The following is a 23117-nucleotide window of genomic DNA, read 5'->3' on the forward strand; positions in this document are numbered from 1 at the left end:
CCCAGAGTTAAAGCTGGCAGAACCTGTCTCTGCAGCAGCCGGTGGGTTCAGCCTTTTCCGATCCAGTCTGACCAATCCCTTGGGCTTCACAGAGTTATAATCACGCAGATGGGACTTAGATGAAGGCCATCTTTAATCCTTAACATCTTTAACCCTTTATTGTGTAAGAACACACATTTGTAATTAGAATGTTATATGACTGAACATTCTATTGCTGATGTAACAATCTACTACTACAGGAGTTCTAGAACACAGACAAAGATTTTTGGGGAAAAAAAAAAACCTACTCTTCAAAGGGCTAAGTGGCGCCTTGGCTACATTAGGTGCCCGATTAGGTTACCGCTCTCTCTTCCACGCTCTGCTGCCTGTTAAACTGTGCTGTGCATGGCGCCTACAAAGAGAGGACGCCTGAATGTAGCAGAGATACAGTCACCGGCACCGGCATAAATTCCAAGCAAATTCAGTCAGTTCCAGAAGTGACCCAAAATTCATCTCATGCACTGGAAAATACTTCAAAGGCACCATTAACATTTAAGTGAACGAACTGAACTTGAATGCACTGAAATGAAATGGCACAGACCCCCCCGGCACCGACGATCGTACTCTTAAGAGCCTGGATTTTCTTTGTTTTTTTGTTTTTTTTTTTACCCACAGTGCTTTGCGGTGCTGGGCCCGGACGTGGGTCCGGCTGGCCGGGAGGGCGAGCCCTGGGTCCCCTTGGGTGCGGTCGGCCGGGTCGTTGCTTGCGTTGAGCCTGCAGGACGCTCGGAGGAAGACTCCCATGTCCCCGTCAGCAGCGCAGGGTCCAGGTCAGAAGACCGCAGCCCTCCGAGGAGCCAATCATGTCTCTCAGAGACCTGCGGCAGAGCAGAGACAGAGAGGCGGGGGGAGGCGGGGGGGGGGGGGAGGAGGGGTCAGAGAGGGTCCCGGTATCACATGGCCAGTTATATTTGTACCGTTTGAAAACGTGATGGAAGCAGGTGTGACAGTCACATGATTTCAACCCCTACTGTTTACAGCCGAGAGGTTAACCTGGGCCTCCTGGCAGGCTTTTGTGCGCGCGTCTGTCGTATTAATACTCACACACCGAGTCTTTCTTTCACAGCGCAAACAATCACACAAACACAAAATGCTATTCCGGACAGGACTGGTGGACAGCAATTTCAACCTCACAACAATTGTCAGAAGTGAATGTAGGGATTCAGAAGTGAAACCAAGTTAGAGGCTTTGCCATCGGTCAACGTTTGACTTAGTGTGTGTGTGTTACAGTGGTCTCGTGTCCAAAAATGAAAAAACTGGCACAAATTTAATGCAGCAAGGTTTATCAGAGCGGAGCTACATAGCTAGCGTCACTGTTTCACACGCACTGTCTCACCCAGAAGCTACTCAGCTACACAGTATGGGATTGAGCCTGGCTGGCTTATCTAGTTAGCCACTTTGCACAACCTACAGCTTCTACAACCTACAACTTCTCCCACACATTTAACTAATGACAATGGCCCTAAATATGCTATTATATAAACAGGCTGCCGATAACCGCAATTCCACTCTTACACAAACAGCCAGCAGGGCAGCGGTACAGGACATTACCTGCAAGAGACTGGCCACTACACTTCAGGAGGGACAATCGGCGCTTTTAAAGAATGGGTTTAGCGGAGCTCAATTCGCTAATCGCAGTCGCTAGGGTGCGTTTCTGCCCTACGCAGGCACAGGCTGAACATACACAGCTCTCCTGAACACGCTCGGCACGAGCATCCACGCACAAGCGTCAGTACGTCAAGTCACACGCGCACTAATTCGGTTCAGTTCCTTAATTGCCGCTAAATGCGCTCGTGTTACAGAGGCACTGAAACAACCTCAGTGGGACGGTGAATTACACCGCGAGTAATTACCATGACAACCTGTCACAGCTGCCTAACGAGTAAAGGTCCGGGTTCTCCCGTCCTGCTGAAACGAGGAACAAGCACACGAGCAGCAAACCGCGCCGGCGTGCAAGGAGAACGAAGCCAGGGCTCGGACAACGGCAGGGCGTCCGTTTTCGCCGATGAGCGGTCGACTGGCCGCTGCTAGCGTAGCGCCCGCGCTGCGTCCCAGAGTCTGAGAGACAGGGCTTAGCCCGGGCCGGGCGAGGAAAGCGCATCACTGAGGAGAGGTTAATCAGCCAGGCCTGCAGCCATTAAAGGGCTGATCTCCCTCAGGCCCCCGAGCCGCAGCTACGCCAGCGGGTGATGTGCGCCGAGCGGCCCCGGGCGAGCGCCACGATTACAAACCGGGCCCCGGCCGCGGGGCTCGTGTCGTCGGCTCGGCTCGACGCGCCGGGAGCGGCCAGCCGCGTCTGCCGCGGCGCAGACAGCTGTTAATCGGCCGCCGCCCCGCTGGGCGGGTCTGGAAACCAGACGTCGAGCGCGTCCGCTCTCCCGCGGACGCAAATTAGCGACGCGCCGTCTACGCCGAGACACTTTAACATTTCTGCAAGCTGAGAATATGGTGATGCTGGGGGGGGGGGGGGGGGGCTGCATTGTGCCCTACGCCGCTTCGCGGTTTCGCGAAGCCTCCCAGACTCGCACCCGCATTCCGCGATTCGCTCTCCGCTCGTCAGCAAAAAAAAAAAAGCGTCGCGGAGACGTCGTGGCAACCGGGATAAATAAGCCGTTTTGCTCTACCTGGCGTCTGGAAATGAAGAGCTCAGACACCCCCCCTCCTCACCCCCCCCCCCAACCCCCCTTCCCTTCGCTCTGGTTGCATGATTTAACCAGGGAGACAGGAGCACCTGCCCGGGTTTGACACTGTAATTATTTGCCAATTTGGCAGACGCCTCCGTGTTCCAGGGCAATTTAGAGACGCAGGCGCGTGGCTGGCGCCGCTGCGCAGAAAACAAATTTGTTCCAAATAAAACACAAATAGATACTCAGCTGAAGATTATGTCTGGATAGGTAGCCGGGGGCGTTTAATACTCCTTCCATTTGTTCCGCGGTGTTCACCAATTTAATCAACTCGAGTTACCACACAGGAGGAAGCAGAGGGCATCAGTGAACAAGATCTACAGAATATATCCTGCAGTTTCATACAGTGAAGGTGGTATAATTAATTGGTTCTCTCACTGTGGGGAAGAAAAAAAGACAAAAAATGTTTTTGTGAAGAAAAACAAACAAAAAAAAACATCCATGTAGAATCATTCCAATTAACATCCGACAAAAAAGCCTCCCTTGTCCTCAAGAAGCAAAAAAAAAATTAGGCATTAATTAAATTTCCATCAGATCACATTTTTCTTCCAATAGAGAAAAAAAAAACACTGTCCTCCATTAATTATCTTTCTAATCTGCGTATCAGATAGGACGGGAGAAAAGAAACCCCAAACAATATTAACGGAGTATAAAGAAGTTCATTATTAATATAACCCCCATGTGCACTTGGCCAAACATTGTTAGTTCAGAGGTAATTGCGTCTGCGGGTGATTGACAGCCGACTGGCTTCGGAGCGGAATGCAAATCGCGGAAGGATCCGAGGCGTTTCGCTCGGCGCCGCCGGTGACCGCGAGCGAGACGTGCCGCGGGAGGCTAACTGCTTTAGCCGCTCTTATAAAGAGCGCGCCGGGTCAGCTGTCTGGAGCACTCCAGCCCGACGGTTTATTTGTGCGAACTTCCAGACGCTCTGTAGACGGGGAAGCGACGGAATAAAAGGAAACGATTAATTCGCTCGTTCTCCTCCTTTTTGTTCAGCCACGGCTTCAGTGCCTCAGTAAGTTCCAATAATACTGCGCCTTTGACCCCTGACATTAGTTTATGAAAGAGAAAGAGGGAATTACGGGGGATAGAAAATGAAGCTATTTTGCGCCCGCGAAATCACTTTATCGCAATGAACACTAAATGAGGGCACCGATGAATGATACAAAGGAATGGGTCAACCTCCAGAAGAAGTGTCGCCTACGTACTGAGCTGTTAAATCAAACTAATACGCATTCGCTATGCCTGATAACTAGCATTACTAATAGACATTTTCACCTCTGGTGGAACAACCACACTGCAATTAAAACAGATTAACAAAGGACGCACAAGACAATATAATACAGATAACATCTCAGTAATTTTCAAGTTTTATTATTATTTGTACAACACATAACCAGTGATGTCCTATACTACCATGAAATCATTAACATATATATGCACATATGCTGCAGACATACATTTGCATGCAAATCGAGGACAAAAAGCTCTTTTGCTTAAGCCCACTCGGCCTCCAATGTTAATATAACCCACATGAGCAACATCTGGGGACGAACAATTATCAAAGGAATCTCAAAAGCATGATTATTATTACCAATGTGAACACTGCCGTAAGATTTGGCAGGATACGCATAGTAGATCAGTGCTCTGTTGAGAGAGACACGGTGCTACCTACAGTACGACAGCGCTTTAGGAAGAAAGCAGTCACTCCCGGTTTAACCTTGCCCCACTTTTTAGGGACTCGATTGCCCTGGTTTTCGAGAAGCGCATGAACGCATCAAGGAAACATTAGCGCCAGAGCGCGGGCGGGGGCGACGCGCCGCAGATTAGCCTGCAAAGCGCACTTAGCATCAGAATGATTGGCTAATGGCCTCCCGAGGTGAGCCCAGAGAAAAGAATTGGAGCAATTACGCCCGGACTATTAGCGAACTGAGCCTAGCGCCACGCGCTCGGCTCCAGCCAGGTTGGGACTGAAAAAAAAATATATATATATATATATATTTATTAAAAGCATCATGTCAGCAGAAAGCCAGGGGAGAGAGAAAAAACTGCTGTAAAATCACAACTGAAACACCTGGATAACCCACATAAAACTGCTGACAGAGGAGGATGGGGACAAGAAATAAATAAATAAACAAACAAACAAACAGCTAAAACACTGCCAGCTTCGTAATGGCTTCCCAGGGCTAATTAGAGAGCGGAGCGGGGAACGCGAGGCTCGCCCTGCGACGGCGAGCCTTTCCGGAGCCCGGCTCTCGCCCGTGGGTCCGCGCTCCCCATCTTAACGGCGAGGAGCGGACAGCAGGACCGGCCGCAGGTGCGAGGGCGGGGCCGGGATGGCGCATCCAGGTGTTTTTACACCGCGTGTAAAAACAGAAAGGAGCCTCGGTCTCCCCGGCGTGACAGAAAAGGCTCTCTCTCTTTTTTTTTTCGGGGGCGACTGAACGGCGCGGGTTCGAGCGCGCGGCGGTACCGGCTGCATGCAGATCTCCTTACCCTCTCCGCAGGGAGGAGAGAACAGCGCTTTCTTCTCTCCCCGTGCGTTCGGTTTCCTCCCAAAGGCAAAAAAAAAAAAAACATAACGATGTTTATGAAGGGAAGGGAAAGGAACCTCGGCTATGAAAACAACACCCTGACATGTGAAAACCCCTTTCAAAAGGACCGTGTGTTTCCCATCCCCTTATTTACCACCGCGGTGCCAGTAGGCTTCAGCGAGGCGGTGTGTCATCCCCTGGCAAAAAACACACTTTGTGTGCGAGAGGCGCTGATCGCAGACACACACTCGCTAGCGCGGTCGTACGGGGGGGAAAGGCCAGGAGGAGGCAAGGACACGCTCTCTCAGACCAGCGCGACGCAACACAACAGGACTGCTTCTCACACGCTGACGGAATTCCATTCAAATTCCACCAAATTTCCCACACCACCGTAAAACAAACACACGCACGCAAAAACGGGCATACACAAGTGTGCGTTCACACACACACACACACACACACCAGTGAGACGAGCGAGGGGACGACATACAATACCTGCCTCATGGCTGCCTTCATTATCTCCATTGGTCAGGGGATTAGTTTCCATAGTACCGGCGGCAGCGCTGGCCACGAACGTCGCTGCAAGCTGCCAGCTCCCTGAAGCAGCCTCTCTCTCTCTCTCTCCCCGTTTCTCTCTCTCTCTCTCTTTCTCTTTCTCTCTCTCTTCCTCTGTGGCGCGCGCACACACTTCTGAGCTCTACCTGCCGGTGCCCATCGTCAAAAGGCGCTCGGCCCAGCCTCGGAGACAACGGCAAATCAACAGCTGGGCTGCGCGACGTCACGCGCGGGCTCGGCCAATCGGAGCGCTCGCACCAGGCGCAGCGCCGGCTAAGTTGAGCTCTTCATTAGCGATCTAGCGGCCCGCCCGTGCGCGCGGGGCGATTCGGAGAGGGGAGCGGGAGGAGGGGGCTGACCCCCCCCGCGGCCCCCACCCCCACCACACCGGCAGGGGGCCGCACGCGCAGAGAAGGCTCGAAACCACGGCGACGGTGAAGCCGAGGGGCGCGCTGACGAGGAGACTGACATGCTGATAGACCAGCTATTCACCAGACAGTTTTGCACTGCACATCCCCACCGGCAACGCTCCACGAACAAGACAGACCCTGTAACACCTGCTCACGCTGCGCTCCTGCCATCTCACAAGGTCTAACAGACACACAGCATTCTACCACACGGGTCTGCAGAGGCTTTCTATACACGAGCGCTAAAAAAAAAAAAAAAATTTTTTAAGTATTTAAAACATCTTTTCTGTCATCGTGTTCAGAACCCGACCGGGAAGCCCATTTTTACTGTGTTTAGGATCGTTCCACTGCGCGCCAATGAAATCAGCCCCAGCGGTCGGCCGCAACGCGAACAGCTGCAAAGGGGGATTGATGAGAAAGTTTTATGCATGTCTGCGGGAAGTAAAAAAAAATAAAAAATTTTATAAATAATAACATAAAGAAACCCAAGGAACGTTTGTTATCCCAGTCCGATCCAGCAATGTTACTGTTGCATTAGCGTTAGCTGTGGAAGTATTGCATTTTAGATTAAATCCCCCCCCCCCCCCCGAGCATTTCTCCGGGCGTTAATATTTAATGACGGCTCCTTAAAGGGCTGAAATTAGCGGGGCAGACACCCTCCCCTTCTGCTGCAATGATTTGAATATGGGGCTGCAGCTCCGGCTGCCCCCGTTTGAGAGCGTCTGCATCTTCAGCCCGCTCCCGAAAGCCTGTGGAGGGCGTTTAAAACCTCGCTGGGGTTTTTCAGCGCTGCGAATCCAGCGCGCGGCGAATCTCTCAAAGCGAAGGCCGCCCGCCTGCCCGCGCTGTCGATTTGGCCCCGTCACCGGGCTGGCCACTGCCTGGCGACCCCCAGATTCTGGGTCAGCACCGCAAACGGCGGAATTCCGACATCCGATTGGCTCGTTGCGGTTGCAACCCCACAGATTCACTTGGGTTTCACCCACCGCCATAACGGCAATGACTTTCCCTGCATTACTGTTACTGCAATAAGCTGGACTTGCTCAAAGCTATGTGACCAGAGTGATCATGGAAGTGATTTATATACATTAATTATGTGTATTTTTTTTATTCCTGGGAGCTTGATCCAAGCTTTAGAACACGGCGGGTGGATGGGAGAATCATACTGGCTAGTCAATCGGCGGTCATACGCAGACTTGAGAACAGCGGCAAACGCTGCCATTTAATTTAAAACAGCTTTAAACCGTAAAGCCTGTTATGGCCAACATCTGTTGGGAATCCAATGGGGTGCATTTATCCACAAAGACGAACCGAAATTGAAGCATTTTGGTAGGAAACCGATCAAGACAGAATCAAATAAAAGTTTTCATTCAGTACGTGTGGGGGAAAAAAAAGACACTGATCAAAATTCCTCAACCACGCAAGCTGTCAACAACCTGAAAAACCTTGTTTGTTTCAAGGTGGACCAAAACACTTCCCCGATACCTTACTGATCAAAGCCGGAGGGATTCTGGGACAAAACATGGCATCCAATCACCCTCGGCGCTCTCTCTCTCGAGAGAAAATGATTTCCTTTGTTATTCAATTAGAAGGCGCGCTTTGTCACAGACGATTCGGTCTTCGCAAATTATGACCGTAAATGGACCATAAATCAGGGCTGGCGTAGCTGCGTGGCTAATTACGGGCGCTCTGGTGGGCAGGCCGACCGCGTTGCGGAGCCATACATCAAAATAATTAATGACGAGACACTACGCCATCGAAAGACCGCGCTTAATCAAGAGTCAGGGGGGGAAGAATGCCTTTATAATGTATGCCATTCCGAGCCAATTTTGATCTGCTGTGACAATTACATATAATGATAATAAGCCTCCCGGTTTCGCAAATCGGAACGCCAGCTGCACAATAATGTATTCTAACATTAGACGCTGGCATCTTATGACTGTTTGCGCGTGCATATGGTAATCTTCGAGGCTGCGCAATGTGGCAGCGTTTGAACAAGCGTTCGGGCACCTGTGACAGAATCAGTCCAAAGTTATGCCAGGGCTCTACGCGGATATCTCTTTCAAGGAGCACGAGCGCTTCCGAGTTGAAAATGTCGGAGCAGACTAATGCATCCCAATTAGCTGCGTGCTAACTGGAAAAATTATTTAGGAACACATCATCAATTTTCAGGAGTCAGGTCTCCTAAAACGGGAGCACTGTAGAACCCCGCGTACCAGTGGCGCCCAATCGTGTGCCACGGAGGGCCGAGAGTAAGCAGGATTTAATTCCAACCAATCGCTACGCCTGGTGATTTCACTAATTCATACACCATCAATTGGAGTGGAGGCAACTAGTTACAGAAATCAGCACGTGACGTGATTGGTTGGAATGAAAACCCGCATACGTTTTGCCTACCGTGGCACACGACTGGGGCACCACATCTTCCCCTTTCCCCGGTCACGTGATTGGTCATGTGTCAGGTGGAACCACGGGATAAGCTACACAGTCTTAGCTAGGCTGGCACTCACACCACTGGCAAAAGGCTGTAGGGCTCGTTAACCCCAGGCATTAAGGGGCAGGACTCGATGCACGCTCAGGGCTCACGGATGAACAAGGGAAACCCCCTTAGGAACGGCACCAGGAAGCCCGGACGACGATCATCAGAGACCCGCTCTTTTCGGTTACGATGCACAGCCGTCGCTTAGCCCTTGGCCCGTCTACGCAGCTCTCTTATTTTTATTTCTCGTCTTACCGGAACAAATCCGAGAGGTACGCCGACATTAATATCAATCCAACCGCGGGGCTGCGAACGATGCTGCAACTCGCTTGTCACAAGCCACCTGTCAAAAAAAATTATAATAATGGAAAAAAATAAATAAAAATAACAGTCAGTCAGTTATTTCACAACCACGCCAGTCGCTTCTCTTGCCGGGAAAACAACACCTGGCGCAACGTTTCAGTGGAGGAGGGAAAAAAAAAAAAAAAAACACGCTCACGCTCGGCCTGCTCATTTGCATAATAAAGGAAGCGGAATGCCGTCGCTTCCTAATTAAGCCTCGCAATGCAATTTGCTCTCTCAAAAGTGACAAATGCATTTATTTACAGCCCCACCCCTCCCCTCTCCCCCTCTTTACCCAGCTCCCCGCCAATGATACGCGGCTTCCCCGAAATAAATAAATAACAGCACACCTAATCCCAATTCTAATGAGGCCCCTTGAGGGAGGTGGAGGGGGGAGGAGAATTTACCGCCGCGGTTCTGTCGAGCGGGACATGAAAGGGCCGCCGTGTCCTCGACGGCGTCCCCGCGTCCTCATTACGCCGCCCGCCGGGACCCAGGGGCGCAGACGGAACCCCGGATCCGAACCCGCCACGCGGGGCTGAGACGACGCCTCTTCACCCAAACACCCGCGCTCGTGTTGCTGGTGCCAGGGGGGCGAAGCTCACGAACGGTGCCTACCGCTGCACGCTCACGAGCCCATCTCCGGAGTCGATCTGGATTCAGGCATCAGGCCGGGTTTGGCCATCAATCAAAAAAGGGACACCTTAAATGACCTCATCAGGGGCCGAGACGGAGGTAATTCAATGGCCAGTTGATCCATTCACACATGAATAATTGGTCGCTCAGAAAAAGAAAAAAAAAATCGCGGTCGCACTGATGTTCCACGGGATCCCTGAGGCGACAGGAAACAGGAATAGCAGTCGGTCACCCCTGGCGACCTTTGACACCGAGCCGGCGACCCCTGCGTCGGTTTCGCCGATCCGAACTAATGACCGCGAGGAGCGCGTTTCCCGTCCCGCCGCGGATCGGTGGGGGCCCGCCGCTGCCGCCGAATGACCCGAATTGACTCGAGCGGCAGCGCTCTTAATGAAAGAACTCTGACAGGAGCTCGTCTTTCCCCCTGGGCTCGTTACAGGAAACTCGTTTCTTAGCAACTGCTTTTTTTTTTTCCCTGAGCCGGTGCGACGGAACCCGTAAAATGAATATGTGGCCGAGGAGGTGTCCCAGACTCGATAAACAAACGCACCTTTTTTTTTTTTAATATACACGGCGACAGGCCACTACTCGCCGTTATTAAAACCATACATGTATTCAGCACGCGCGGCACACCGTATTAAGCACGGCCCGCACGCCGCATATCACTTTCCCTTCATAAACTGAAAGTAATACAATTCAGCCCCACGGAATTCCCCCGGTGGCTGACCTTTCCGAGCAGATACGAAGAGTGCGAGGTCTGTGCTTATAAAGGGCAATAATATTTGACAAACAATTTCATATCCTGCGGGGGAGAAGTGCGCTCCCCTCTTTTGATGGCTTCCAATATTCAAATCCACGCAGAGAAATGATATTGGGTTTCTGAGATGACGGATAAAAGGCACGCGACTGCAAACGCATGGGGAAAGCTCCGTGGCGACGATGAAGAAAGCCGTCAGCCGTTGGCCGTCAGCTCCACCAGCGTAGCTCTGGAAAACCGCGAGCTCTCCCCTCTCCGCGCGGTAAAAACGGACTCGGATGGAGCCTCGGAGGGAGAAGGAAAGGGGGGTCTGTCGGAACGGCTCGTAATTAGATGACCTACTTCCTCCATGTTGTCCTCTACCTCACTTTAGAGAAACATGGTGGACTCGTGGCCTTGCCAGTAGACCTCTGGAGAACCCTTATGGCGCAGGTGTCAAACTCCGGTCCTGGCAGGCCGCAGTGTCTACTGGCTTTCGGCCTGCATCAGAACCAGCGATTCATTCAGGTCGCTGATTGGCTAAAGAATCCACACACCTCGTTCCCAAGGTCTTAATTGCGGCAGATGGAAAGGATGCCGCACATGCCAGACTGGAGTTCAGCAGCCCAGCCTTAGAGAGCAAGGCGACAGGCATCCCAGCGCTAGAGAGACCGGGTTAATCAGCATTCCTCACGTTCCTCCCCTCATTACAGTTCGATTCTGAGATCATGCCCCGGGACTCCAACACAAATGCATGGCCATCGATGAAACTCGGCTACGCCAATGTATTGACCAAGAGTTTAAGAGATGGGGCAAGTTATGAATTGTTGACCTTTTGCGAAGGCGAACCTCCACCCCCACGCTACATTGAGAGAGACTAGTGAGCTTCCAGTCTTGCCGTCAGCATCATTACCGATCCCACTTCCACAACTCCGAGCGGTCTGCAGAAACCAGAGCTCGCGCGATGCTGAGAAGGGAAGCCGAGGGCCGGGCGTAGGGAAATCCGCTCCTTTGCCGCGCTTCTGCGGTTGATTCGTGACATCGTCATGAACGGGCTTCGCGAGCGACGCAGCTGATGCCGCGCGTCCGTGAGCGGGAACGCTGCCTGTCCGTCATCACCCATCGTTACCGCCGTGCATAAATCCAGCTTCCGTGTCAGACAAGGGCCAGACTAATATTTCGCGGGAGAGAAAGGGGCAAGAGGATGTACAGTAAGAAAGTGCACTGGTGAAAAGGGGGGAGGCTGAAAAGCAGGAAGGCTGACCTTTAACAGCCAGCAAGAGTGGAGGAAGGTAAAAAACAACGGAAGAGGCGGAGAGGGGGAGATGAGGCACTTGCTACCGCGAAGGCAAGCACTCAAAGAACCATCACGGATTCCTTTTAGATTAAAGCTGGGAAAACAGCTTGAAAGAGTGCATGTCCTACAACTACACGTGAGCAGCAACGAATCAAGCCAAAGACCTCATTCAGGCCTGTTCATCCCATTGATGACAACAGTGACTGTGTGCACCTGTACACTAATGCAATGAAGGTGTGCTCCTGTACACTAATGCAGTGAAGGTGTGCACCTGTACACTAATGCAGTGAAGGTGTGCACCTTTACACTAATGCAGTGAAGGTGTGCTCCTGTACACTAATGCAGTGAAGGTGTGCACCTGTACACTAATGCAGTGAAGGTGTGCACCTGTACACTAATGCAGTGAAGGTGTGCTCATGTACACTAATGCAGTGAAGCTGTGCTCCTGTACACTAATGCAGTGAAGGTGTGCACCTGTACACTAATGCAGTGAAGGTGTGCTCCTGTACACTAATGCAGTGAAGGTGTGCTCCTGTACACTAATGCAGTGAAGGTGTGCTCCTGTACACTAATGCAGTGAAGGTGTGCTCCTGTACACTAATGCAGTGAAGGTGTGCTCCTGTACACTAATGCAGTGAAGGTGTGCTCCTGTACACTAATGCAGTGAAGGTGTGCTCCTGTACACTAATGCAGTGAAGGTGTGCACCTGTACACTAATGCAGTGAAGGTGTGCTCCTGTACACTAATGCAGTGAAGGTGTGCACCTGTACACTAATGCAGTGAAGGTGTGCACCTGTACACTAATGCAGTGAAGGTGTGCTCCTGTACACTAATGCAGTGAAGGTGTGCTCCTGTACACTAATGCAGTGAAGGTGTGCTCCTGTACACTAATGCAGTGAAGGTGTGCACCTGTACACTAATGCAGTGAAGGTGTGCTCCTGTACACTAATGCAGTGAAGGTGTGCACCTGTACACTAATGCAGTGAAGGAGTACTCCTGTACACTAATGCAGTGAAGGTGTGCACCTGTACACTAATGCAGTGAAGGTGTGCTCCTGTACACTAATGCAGTGAAGGTGTGCTCCTGTACACTAATGCAGTGAAGGTGTGCACTTGTACACTAATGCAGTGAAGGTGTGCTCCTGTACACTAATGCAGTGAAGGTGTGCTCCTGTACACTAATGCAGTGAAGGTGTGCTCCTGTACACTAATGCAGTGAAGGTGTGCACCTGTACACTAATGCAGTGAAGGTGTGCACCTGTACACTAATGCAGTGAAGTTGTGCTCCTGTACACTAATGCAGTGAAGGTGTACACCTGTACACTAATGCAGTGAAGGAGTACTCCTGTACACTAATGCAGTGAAGGAGTACTCCTGTACACTAATGCAGTGAAGGAGTACACCTGTACACTAATGCAGTGAAGGAGTACTCCTGTACACTAATGCAGTGAAGGAGTACACCTGTACACTAATGCAGTGAAGGAGTACTCCTGTACACTAATGCAGTGAAGGAGTACTCCTGTACACTAATGCAGTGAAGGCGGGCATGGTGGCATAGTGGTTAGCACTGTCGCCTCACAGCAAGAAGGTTGTGGATTTGAATCCCGGCTTGGGGCCTTTCTGTGCGGAGTTTGCATGTTCTCCCCGTGTTTACTCCGGGTACTCTGGTTTCTGCCCACACTCAAAGACATGAATGTTAGGTGCGCTCCTGCAGGTGCCCTTGACCAAGGCACTTGCCTCAGAACTGGAGTTGGTCCCCGGGCGCAGCACAAGAGAGGCAGCTGCCCACTGCTCCTAGGTAACTAAGGATGGGTCAAATGCAGAGGACAAATTACCCCACAGGTTTCAATAAAGTATATCTTAAAAATCTTTGAAAAGGTGTGCATCTATACACTAATGCAGTGAAGGTGTGCATCTGTACACTAATGCAGTGAAGGTGTGCATCTGTACACTAATGTAGTGAAGGTGTGCGTCTGTACACTCATGCAGTGAAGGTGTGCTCCTGTACACTAATGCAGTGAAGGTGTGCATCTGTACACTCATGCAGTGAAGGTGTGCTTCTGTACACTCATGCAGTGAAGGTGTGCATCTGTACACTCATGCAGTGAAGGAGTGCACCTGTACACTAATGCAGTGAAGGTGTGCTTCTGTACACTCATGCAGTGAAGGTGTGCATCTGTACACTCATGCAGTGAAGGAGTGCACCTGTACACTAATGCAGTGAAGGTGTAAATCTGTACACTCATGCAGTGTACCTCTTCAGAGCCCTCTACGTATCTCAGATACTGGGTCTTCTCCTTGCTAAATGCAAATGCTGTTTCCTTCACCTGTATAGCACAAGATAAAAAGGCTGCAGGCACATCAAGGTCCTCTAAAGGATTTATTTTCATAGGGACTAGCAGATCTGATGTCGGTTACAGAAAATCACAGAAAAGCATGGCAAGTCAGATGATGAAAAAAAGAACCATTTAAAAAATTAAAAAATCACCTCCTGGAGGAGCGCCACTCAGCTCATTCCCTGAGGACAGATTACTTATTTTTTTAACAAATATTCCAGGACCAACAATGTGGCTGCTATTAGCACCTTCACGTCGCATCCAGGTGCTACCATTGTTTGCAGTCTGGCGTTCAATACGTTACTGCACAGATCTCAGAGAAAGAGGGAAATGCTGTGCTAGCAAAACCAGTCCGGCCCGTATTCTCAGGGGAGTGTCCCATGGGGCGATGGAGATGCCATTCACAACATTACAATCGCACGTGTGTGAGAACCCCCCCCACTGCCCCCCCAACCTACACAACCTTGTGCCCAATTAATATTCCCTTGATAGACACAGGCCAGGCAAATGAGACTATTGGCAAACATTGGAGTGGAGAGACTATCAGTAATGCGATTAAACAGCCTGATGCACCCAAAGTGTACATTACAGGACATATCTGGCGGTGGAATGTCATGCTGTACAAAATTAGAGACTATCTGCTAGCAGAACGTTGTGCAGTCGTTCTTCCCTCCTTTTCTCTTTTCTGCGAAAGCAAAACAAAAATATTTTAAATAAATAAATAAATATGGGACCCGTGCTTTCTCATTCATCCGTCCAGATTTATCAGAGAGGTACCAATACCTGTTTGAACAATGGTGGTGAAAAGTGTAGGCTTTGAAAGATCCTTCAGTTAACTGGTGGCTTGAACAAGTCCAAGCTATTTACAGCCCCAAGTCAGAGAACAGAACCAGAGAGGCAATGCGTGTGACATTCAATGAAGCTTGTATTATAGGCCTATATCTCAACTCAAAATAACTGTGCAGACAGAATCAAAAATGAGGCAAAGTGTACATTCCACAGCCTGTGTGCTTTGACTCTCTGGCAGGAAGACAAATATACAGATGATAACTCCCATATTTATAAGACTGTTATCCAAAGGTATAGGGTAACTGTGTGCCAAAGCACCATAACCTCTCTTTTAATCAAGAATATCAGCCATGACGCCCACTCTTTAATCCAGGGCTTGCAAACATGGGCCCCTCTGAGTACAGTATTTCCAGCTTGGTCCAATCCAATCTCTTATAAAAAAAATTAAATAACTGTAAATACGCATGTGTGATTTCATGTTTTTGTCTTCCAACAATTTTTGGAATGTTGCTCTGGCAAACTGTAACGGTCTGTGTGGCTGAACAGGTGTTTGGTGTCAGCATTCAGATGTACACACCTTCAAACTGTTCGTCGATCAAAAAATAATAAAGGCTATCATCTTTTTAGATGAACTGGCATAAGGACATGACATACCCTGAAAGGAGTCAGAAAACTCCATCCACTTGATCAGTTAGCGTTTAACTTCGTATTGGACATTCATTATTTATCTGACCATTATCCACTTCTAATGTGTTTTGTTCTCATAAAAATGGTAGGCTAGATATTGTTTAAAATTATGAAATGACAGCGCAATATATTTGAGGAATTGTGATTTTTGCTGGAATGAAAACCAGCGCATGCTGTTTGGGATTGGGACTGAATTCAATAATGCCATCCATCAACTCAAACATTATTCTGGGTGAAGCCTGAAACCCAAGTGTCAGACTATATTAGTTAAGAATACAGAAACTTTACCATCTCCATCATCATCCCGAATACAAACAGATCAACAGCCATTACTGCAGTGAGATTCTACCTGACTACACCTGCCATCGTGGAAAATGCAGCATGCAAGTATTCAGAATATTATCATGGAGGAACACTTGCCTAAAACCATCGGACAGAGTCGTAGAAAACAAGACTGTACAAAATCACTAGTTTGACACAGCTTGCTATATTTAGACTTCTCGCTGCAGTTTTACACAGAGATCAACATTTCCATGTTTGGGTACCAATTCTCCAAGAGACCTTTATGAAACCAGAATGGAGAATCTTAAAACCTGAAAGCAAATCCACTTAAATGAGCATTGTCTCTTGGGCCAGATTTTCTTTGCAAATTTCGACTTGTTTCAGAATTATAGGAAAGGCTTCAAGAAAATAAAGCAGGCATTAGGCTACTGCAAGTCCAGAAGCAAAAGTGGACCTTTTGAAAAGAAGCAACGTTACCATGTTGATTCAGTCATTAGCTACATTTGCTACAGCTTAGACCTACTGCACTAGCTAACGTCAAGTCATCAAGTGAACCTTATTCTCATTTCACTAGACATATACACCCTTAACAACAAGTCATAAACAGGGTGTATGCATCAATAAAAATTGTGTTGCACAAAGATCAACAATACGTTAAACCATATCAAGTTTAGCTGCAACTTTGGTGTTAGCTCCTCGCTAACTAGCCAAGATAAAAAGCAGCAAGTAAAGAATTGACGCTCAAGATAATAATGTTGACAGGGCTAAGGGTAACCATGTGCCCACATATACATATTTAACAGATTTGCCGTTGCAAAGTCTTCGAAAAGCCTGTATTAGAAATGGGCTTCCGGAAATAATATTTACTCAGAATCTTTCTCATAAGTTTTTAGCATAAGCAAACTAGTACTTAGCACTAGCTAGCCAACCAACTACCGGCGTTAACCACTCAGCTAACTGGCCGGCTCCTCTATGTCAGCTGGGCCCAGTCATCCGGAGCCGTGGGCTCCCTAACACTTGCTATGTGTTGCGGCGAATTCTACAAAAGATAACACTAGCTGGTATCACATCAGTGCAAGCAATACTGCCACAGAGAATATGAAAGGGCTGTCATATTAATAAACAATCAGCAACCGGCTATGTATGTATCATACCAAGTCCACACAATAACAGCACCAAGTGAGAGTATGGCCGGCCTTCACATGTGAGTTTGTTAGCGTTAGCGATTGCTAGCTATCCAATTTTACCATAACAAACCTCATTATATTCTCTTATCAACAATGCTAGCCTTAGCTAGATAGCTAGCAAGCTGCAGTTCTATGTATGTGGTAAAATGGTCAGCCAAACAGTTTTAGCAACAAAATCGTGGCATGTTTCGCATTGAAAACTAAATCAACTTAAAAACCCGACTAAAGTAAAGCATATTTAACGCTGGTACTAGCTGGCTCGTTATAGCGATGATAGACAGTTAGCTAGGCCTTGGTGGACAAATGCATTGAACCTGCTGATTATAGTACAGCTGTGCACATACATGACTAATACATCTTAAGAAATAACTAATATCTTATGAACCACAACAAATAAAACAAAAATATATCCTTACCAGGTGCCTAGGGGTGTCAGTGTTCTTAAATTAAAAAAAAAAATCTGCCTGTAAATATTTATATAGCTTATTTCAGTCAGCAACATATACCTTGCCGAGAGTAGGCGGTGAATCCGGGACCGACAAGGGTTGAGGGCGGGGAGGTAAGGCAACGTGAAACACTATGTTTGACAGCTTTCTTCTCCAATCACAGTAACCACCGTGAAGCTCTGCACCATTCCAAACACCTGTTCATTTAAATAACATCCACCCACATTGAAAGGAGGGACTTGAGCTGTGAATAGTGAGGATTTAAAAAACTTAAAAAGCCCTGAGGAACACGCGGGACGTGTATGTGCGGGTGTGCTCCTGTGCTCCTGTGCTCAATGCTTGTATACATGCACACAATTAAATTTATTTTTAAAGTTTGAATTAAACTATGGCATGAAATGTGTAAGTAAATAATTGTTATGTTGTAGATCCAATTACAAACAATTTGTTCCCTAAAGAAAATAAAAAATCGTTATATTTATGCGGACATGTATTATACCTACGTGCATTGTTGTCAGTTGTGTGTATCCCACGTAATTCTGAGAAATAATTATAAACAAACACAGGATTAGTGCCAACCCTTTTTTAATGAAATACACGAACAAACGAAAACACACACCATCCAGGTGGACCAAGCTCCGAGTCCTGTTGTGGAACTGACAACAGCTTTTATAACCCTCCTCTGGTCATGCAGGCTATAGACTCAACACAGTTTGAAATAATTAGGATATAATTATTTATATATGCATCATCTGTTGCATGTAGTTGGCTATTCTGCATTTAACATTCAATTTAGACCAGTAAAACCAATTCACTGATGTAATCTGAAAAATATGATGGTTGTTATTAATTATTATCAGATATGTATTTAATTGACAAAAACGAGTTCATAGTAACTTGTAAGGCTAATGTGACATGAAACAAGAACAAAAATAATACTGATAAAGCCAAAATAGCTGTAAAGCTGAAAAATAGGCATTGAGTTGAACACTAGTGTTAAATTGGAGTCATATATTTAAAAGAAAAACATTGTCCCTAGCCAGGTTTTGCATGATTTCAACACTATTTTTGAACGTAGTACCTATAAAACATCTACCTATGGAGTCTATGAATGGAAAAACACCATGTCATTAAAGTTACATGGTTCCAAATAATTAATGATGATAAGAGTAATGTGTCATACTAATACCCATACAGCAGCTATCAACTCTCTGAGGTCAGTGAATCATTAGCATACCCAGATTCATTTAAGATGAGTGATATTGTATGTTTTAGTAACATCTGTGTTACACAAATGACAGTTGAGCCAATGCGAAATTGAAACAGGTGTGTATAGGCTCAGTCGGAAGATTCTGTTCTGACGGTGTGGCTTACGTGTAGTTTATACCACCCAGGAAGGGGGGCGGGGGAACAGGGGACGGGGAGAAGGAAGAAAGAAGTGAGTTCGAAATATGTGGCTACAGATAGGAGGAACAGTCAGGTGGCCAGCTGTGCTGTGCAATAAGCCCAGTTTTCATTTGGGCTTAATTAAACAGTAATTAGTATGTTTTTAATCATTTTAGCAATTACTTGCCAATTTAGCAATAATACAGAGCAGTTTTTAAGTAGGACAATGTTAACTTACAGCCATCTTTAAACACAAGCATACATACTGTATATAGTTCATTTAGAATAGTTCAGGTGAGGCATCTTCACAACAACTAATCAAGGTTGCCTGACCATATCCTATAGTTACCTTTACTCGGATATGTCATCTTAGAGTTACATGCAAATGCTGATGTCGAGCTTCTACATACCCATTCCTTCTTAATAAGGCTAACACTTAGAGTAAGTCAGGGCAACCTCCCCTCTGAATAAATTGTCAGAAAAAGCTAAACATATCTATATTTCGCTCGAGGCCCCTCATCCGAGAAAGTGCAGGCATTCACAGCCCTTGCCATCTCTGTCAGCTTTAACGCGGTGATAATTTTGCGCTCCAGTGAGGGGCTAGTCTGCTTGTGTCTGAGTTTATTAAGTGTCCTTGTTAAGTGACAGCGAGAAGTTGGGAGCTGCCAGAATAAACCATGGTGGCAACTTCCATCAGGATGAGTTGTCTGCTCATCTCGCTTTGCCATGTGTCAGCGCTGGGTTTTAGCCTTCTTCGCACAAAACTTTTTGTTTGTGTCTTCCGCACGACTCCATCATTGTGAATGAAAAAGAGGAAATTAATTAGAATCTCTTTGAAGGCCACAGGAAAATTGGTAATGAAAGCAAGGGGGATGACAATTATAGCCAGAGCAGACAGAAACTGTTCTGAGGACTATGGCCTTTCCAGAGAAGCCATTGAATTCGCACCTTCCAGAGACAGAAGGTAGGTAGGTGGTCATTACTCACCCTGGACTGGTAGCACCTGGAAAATATGATGCCAGGTGTGTGGGATTCTATCATAATGGGCAGCTTATGTCTGTTTGTTATTAAAGTCTTGTTGATTGCCTCGCCCACATATCTGAAGTCTGCATATACCACAGATTTAGTTCCCAGAAAACTTTTCTCAATCTTGGCGGGAGTGTCTCTTGGGTAAGGGTAACAGATAACAGATCTCCACAGTCATTTGGAGTTGAGGCAGTATGAGAAGATATGACTTAATGAACACCCCCTTACTAAATTAAACCTTGGAAGGGTGAGAGAAGGGAGATGTCAGAGAAGGCAGTGATGGACGAAGATGACCCCTATAAGGGCACAGGAAGTGCTGCTCTGTGTGGACAGGGTCAGCTGATTGGCTGGGGAAGCGGGATTGGTGGATCGGGAAAGACAGCAGGTAGTCACACCGGGATACATCCAGGAAACTGGAGATCCTGCACTGTCAGTAACAAACAAGGGAGCAGCGAATGCACTGTCAGTCCTTAGGAGCCCAACTGCATGTTTAAAGCCAGCACTGGTCACTGGTCACATGGACTTATCCCTTCAGATGTACCTTCGGTGGTAACATAGCTACATAGAGTAAACTCCTGGAGTTTTCCAAGACCGGAAAACCTTGTCTGACCCCTCATTGCATTATATGTAAATAACTACCAGCCAATGCATTGGATTCTCTGATGAGGACACCAGTAATTATCGTCTCCTTGGTGCTGCACGCTCAGTGCTGCGTGACTGGCCCTATTATTAATGGGCAGAAAATTAGCACAAGAATGCCTCGTTTGTTGAGGGGATGAGTCAGCGGCACCTACAAGGAAGTGTTTCCTGAGCCAGGTCGCGATGGTCCAGGGATAGAAAGATCCGTACCTTTGAGGGGCTCTGTGCTGACGCACGCGCCCGTGTAAGGCGACGGCCAATCTGACAGCCTGTTATTTTTATATAACTACCGCGTGGGAGGCCTACGGAAATCACGAGGGCGCTCCTGTCCCCACAGCCGAGGAGCTATGTTTGGTGCTGTTGAAATGTGTAGGCACTCGTCTTCAAATAACGGAAGCCGGCTCTCTTTACCCTTTCTCTCCGTGAGTGTGGGAGGTTCGAATAATGGTCTTATGTAAATACAAAAAAAAATGTAATAATGATCCTTATAGAAGAATAACTGTTGGGCTGGAATAGAAATGGGCATATGGCAAAGCTGCCTTCAAATTTACACTGTATGGAATGCCTGATTGCAATGATAAAAGTCAAAATCATTTTTTAAATTATAAAAAGGAAGATATTTACTACCTTTATGCAGAGGTAGTACATAAAAAATTATGTTTTTGAAAAGATGTGAACGTACATGTGAAGGTACACTGGAAAAAATGTCAAATCTAAGTTGGTTTAAAAATAAGTTCATATGATGTCAAGTCATATTCTATTTTCAAAGGTATCATCTGCATCAATCTGTTTTCTAAAGTTTATTCAAAACATTTTTGTTATTGTAATTGCACCATTATACCTGAAACTTCAGTTTATATACAAAAATGAGCTTTTCCCAGAATGTATTGCCTTTAACCAAAAGACACATTCATCTACAGAAGAACATTAAGCCTCCCCCCCCCCCACAACAACAACACCACTAGTGATTGCTATACTGGCTTTGCAGTGGACTGACAGACTGACACTGTGAAGATATTACCCCTGGTCTTCAAATTGAAGTTAAAATCTTCAAGAAATCCAAAATCTTCACAACCTTCACTTGTTCACTTGATGTTACCTTTTCCACATCACAGATCAGAAAAACCTGATGACTGATGTCTTCACTTTAATCGGCGGGTTTGTAAATTCTGTTTTAAAAAAGGGATTTTTTTCCTCCCCATCTCTGTCTCTGGTGCAGGTCGAGGCATTTTGTGCCTTTCTGTACAGTTGTTATTTATTTCCAAATTGATCGACACCCTCCCAGGAGAGAGTCAGCTTTCACACATATCCAGGTGAAGGGGCGGTGCTGGGGGGAGAAGGGAAAGGCTTCTCTTATTTCTCTGTTTGGGCCCTTTTAATGGAGCAATCAGCTCCCCAGCATGCCTTCTCTGAAGCTTAACGCCTCTCTGATGGATTTGGCTGTATTATTCATTTTTATGTTATTGGTCTCTGGAAGCTGTATTTTGCAGGACATTCACCCTTGGTAATTCATATTCATGTCATCGTTGATGGGTTTTTTTTCCTCTTTCAGCACCATCTGTTTCTTGTGGGCAGGTAAATACACATTTCCATACTGACCAGGATGGTCCGTGCATGTGTGTGTGTGTGTGTGCCAGCATGTGTGATTATGTACTGTACGTTGTGTGCTTGTCTGCACTTCCGAGGTGGATTAATTCAATTTAATCAAATCGAGTTTGCTTGATAAATCACATGAGAAAATAATTCATTTTGCAGAGTTCCTGTTGTGTCCTGCATAATTGTTTAATTCAAAGAGAACGGAAAATTCCTAATAGTCTGTGTGATGTGATGTAATCTTAAGCATACTTATATTTCGAGACAGAAGGATATGATGTTGGTTTTAATAAAAATATCTAAATTGTCAAATTGTGTAAGGTTCTTAAATCTGAAAAACTGATAAATATCAAATCAGTGTCCCTTACATTTGTATTTATATTTTATACATTTAGCCGATGCTCTTATCCAGAGTAACTTACACAGCATTTTTAAAATAGTATCTATTTACATGGCTCGATATTTTACTGAAGCAATTCAAGTCAAGGGTAGAACAGCAGGAAACACCACCACCAGAGAATCAAACCTGCAACCGCTGAGTCACTCTAACCATTTTACTATACTGCCACCCTAAACAGAGGCGCTGTCCTCTGTGCAGCAAGCGAGACTGGTGCATTCTGGTTCTGCCCTCCCTCACTGACATATACTCATGGTTTACAATGAACATCACCAGAACATCGCAGAAGGACCAGATTCATGGTCAAGTCCCACCCACCACTCCATCTTCTTGCTGAAATTGTGTGTTTAAAAAACATGGACCAGACACACGGGTGTCTGGCAGGTCTGTTGTTGTGTAGCTCTTTGGGCACCTCCTCTTTCTGCATTCTGTGTATGGAATGAATACAAACCCTTAAGGGAACATAATAACCTACAATATATCCTATTGGAAGTGTGTGGGAATTTTCAAAAATATGATTAGTATATTTCACAGCAATGTATTTTTTAATATCTGTCAGCAGCAATAATTTCAGTATTTACCCATATAATTTTAAGTACAGCAGAATCTTGATAATATATTTTACTTCAAAATGTTGCAGT

General features: G+C 46.9%; 1 protein-coding gene across 11 annotated transcripts in view; it reads right to left on the bottom strand.

Moving 5' to 3' along the window:
- The window catches only part of LOC118223541 (R3H domain-containing protein 1-like), a 47839-nt gene extending 30234 nt beyond the window's left edge, over nucleotides 1-17605 (bottom strand). For 3 of the 11 annotated variants that reach the window (XM_035410219.1, XM_035410221.1, XM_035410220.1), the window contains exons 1-2: nucleotides 5753-6079; nucleotides 653-857 (exon numbers count right to left, since the gene is read on the bottom strand). The gene's annotated coding sequence lies outside the window, so the exon portion shown is untranslated. Of the gene's footprint in view, nucleotides 1-652; nucleotides 858-5752; nucleotides 6083-17405 lie in introns of those variants that run through there. The other 8 variants (XM_035410217.1, XM_035410214.1, XM_035410222.1 and 5 more) reach the window with 6 other exon arrangements.
- Nucleotides 17606-23117: the final 5512 nt, after the last annotated feature.

Source organism: Anguilla anguilla, chromosome 3, assembly GCF_013347855.1.
Source record: "Anguilla anguilla isolate fAngAng1 chromosome 3, fAngAng1.pri, whole genome shotgun sequence".
NCBI classification, from domain to species: Eukaryota; Metazoa; Chordata; class Actinopteri; order Anguilliformes; family Anguillidae; genus Anguilla; species Anguilla anguilla.